The following is a 3,002-nucleotide window of genomic DNA, read 5'->3' as shown; positions in this document are numbered from 1 at the left end:
TTCCTTTCTTTCTTTCTTTCTTTCTTTCTTTCTTTCTTTCTTTCTTTCTTTCTTTCTTTCTTTCTTTCTTTCTTTCTTTCTTTCCTTCTTTCTTTCTTTTTTGAGACAGAGTTTCACTCTTGTTGCCTGGGCTGGAGTGCAAGGGCACGATCTCGGCTCACTGCAACCTCTGCCTCCTGCGTTCAAGCAATTCTCCTGCCTCAGCTTCCCAAGTAGCTGGGATTACAGGCATGCACCACCACACCTGACTAATTTTGTATTTTTAGTAGAGACAGGGTTTCTCCATGTTGGTCAGGCTGGTCTCAAACTCCCAACCTCAGGTGATCCGCCCGCCTCGGCCTCCCAAAGTGCTGGGATTACAGACATGAGCCACCGTGCCCGGCCCTTTAGGTGCATTTTCGTATGAGATTTTATTTCTTTTGCTGGTGTTGGTTCTGGGTGCAGGTGATGAATGACACTCTTGCATGTGAATGTTGAGTGGTGTGTGGATAATGACTCAGGAGTACAGGCACATGCCACCATGCCAGGCTAATTGCTTTAATTTTTTTTTTTTTTTTTTTTGAGTCAGTCTTGCTCTGTCACTCAGGCTGGAGTGCAGTGGCACAATCTCGATTCTTCTGCCTCAGCCTCCGGAGTAGCTGAGACTATAGATGCACACTACCACGCCGGCTAATTTTTGTATTTTTAGTAGAGATGGGGTTTCCCCATGTTGATCAGGCTGGTCTGGAATTCCTGGCCTCAAGTGACCCGCCTGCCTCAGCCTCCCAAGTGCTGGGATTACAGGCGTGGGCTGCCCGGCCTTAATTTTTTTTTTTTCTTTCAGAGATGGGGTCTTCCTGTGTTGCCTAGGCCTGTCTCAAATTCCTGGCCTCAAGTGATCTTCCTGCCTTGGCCTCCCAAAGTGCTGGGATTATTACAGTTGTTACTATAATAATGCCATGTAACAAACCACCCAAAACTCAGAGGCTTGCTTACTCACAATAAGCCTTTATTCTTATGCTCATGGGTCTAAAGGTCCAGTTTGGCTTAGCCAATCCTCCATTCAAGACTTGGATAAATGACTCTGCCTCAGGCTGTTGGATTGGTTGGGTTCTGTCGGTGCCAAGTCCAAGGCTGCGTTTACTCTGCTCCACGTTTGATAATTCTCAGGATAAGGGTAAGCAATTCCCTGGGGCATGCTCTTCTCCTGGCAGAATACTTGATCGAAAGAGCTCAGCTAAGTCCTGCGGGCACGTTTACATCTGTTGTTCACATCTGCTGACATCCCATATGCCAGAGGAAGTCACATGACCAAGCCCAGCATCAGTGTGGTAAGGAAATGTACCCCACCCACAGTGAGAGGGCACAGTCACGTGCAGAGTGCAGAGGTACTGCATTTCTGAAAATGCAATCCGGCCAGGCTGGTGGCTCACACCTGTAATCTCAGCACTTTGGGAGGCCAAGGCGGGTGGGGATCACTTGAGGTTGGGAGTTCAAGACCAGCCTTGCCAACATGGTGAAACCCCGTCTCTACTAAAAATACAAAAATTAGCCAGGAATGGTGGCGGGTGCCTGTAATCCCAGCTACCCGGGAGGCTGAGGCAGGAGAATCGCTTAAATTCGGGAGGCGGAGGTTACAGTGAGCCGAGATAGTGCCACTGCGCTCCAGCCTGGGCGACAGAGCGAGACTCTGTCTCTGTCTCATAAATACATAAATAAAAATGCAATCCTATCCACCATAGCTCTCATGGTGGTTACGGGAGAGGGGGCGATCCTGTGGGTGGCAGAACTGACAGATGGAGAGAGAGTGTGACTCCTAATATTATCTTTGGCAGCCCTGGATCTAGCCATGTTTGAAGCCAGATTTAGCTTTGGACGTCCCAGAGTCACCAATAAGCTCCCCTGGCACTTTCCTTTTTTTTTTTTTTTTTTTTTTTTTTGAGACAGGGTCTTGTTCTGCAGCCCAGGCTGGAGTGCAGTGGCTTGATCCTAGCCCACTGTAACTTTGAACTCCTGGGCTCCAGCAATCCTCTTGCCTTGAATAGTTAGGACTACGGGCACATGCCACCATACCAGGCTAATTGTTTTAATTTTTTTTTTTTTTGTCACCCAGGCTGGAGTGCAGTGGCACAATCTCAACTCACTGCAACCTCTGCTTCTCAGGCTCAAGCGATTCTTCTGCCTCAGTCTCCGGAGTAGCTGAGGCTACAGGTGTGCACTACCATGCCGACTAATTTTTGTATTTTTAGTAGAGACAGGGTTTCCCCATGTTGGCCAGGATGGTCTCAAATTCCTGGCCTCAAGTGGTCTGCCTGCCTCTGCCTCCCAAGTGCTTAGATTACAGGCATGGGCCACCGCGCCCGGCCTTAATTTTTTTTTTTTTTTGCAGAGACGGGGTCTTTCTGTGTTGCCTAGGGTTGTCTCAAACTCCTGGCTTCAAGTGATCTTCCTGCCTTGGCCTCCCAAACTGCTGGGATTACAGGCATGAACCACCGGAACCAGCCTTTGGTTTACTTTTAGAATGTGATGATTTTTCAGGCTGAAGTTGGGTTTGCAACAAGGAGACATTTCCCAAGTGTTTTGGGTGCTGAAATGGTTTTTTGCTGTTGATTATAATTTCCCTCCAGGCTGAGGGTGCTTCTGTCTTATTGTAGTCGATGTTTCCTGTTGAAACAGCACAGAATGACATGTTGCCTTTCCCAAGCAGCCTCACTGAATGTTATTTTGGGTTACAGAGCCAGAGTAAGAAAAGACAGAGGGTGACACAGCTGTCACAAGGTCTCCAGAAAGTGGCATCATATTTCACAATTTCATGGTAACTGCTCCTTGGAAGTGTGACACCTGCCTAGGAGAAATTCAAAGCTTGAAAGAGAATTTGCCTATTAAGAAAACTGAATATATGAATCCAACTGATTTCCAGCAGGGAACAGTACAGAAAGAGTAAAACACTTTCAGGAAGCTATTATTGGTTGTCATTTAGATATCTGAGATTAGAACTTGGGAATCTGGACAGTTTCTTTTTT

The sequence above is a fragment of the Rhinopithecus bieti genome, unplaced genomic scaffold, assembly GCF_001698545.2.
Source record: "Rhinopithecus bieti isolate Rb0 unplaced genomic scaffold, ASM169854v2 scaffold_33432, whole genome shotgun sequence".
NCBI lineage: Eukaryota > Metazoa > Chordata > Mammalia > Primates > Cercopithecidae > Rhinopithecus > Rhinopithecus bieti.
The sequence above is the reverse complement of the archived record's forward strand: the minus strand, read 5'-3'. Positions refer to the sequence as shown.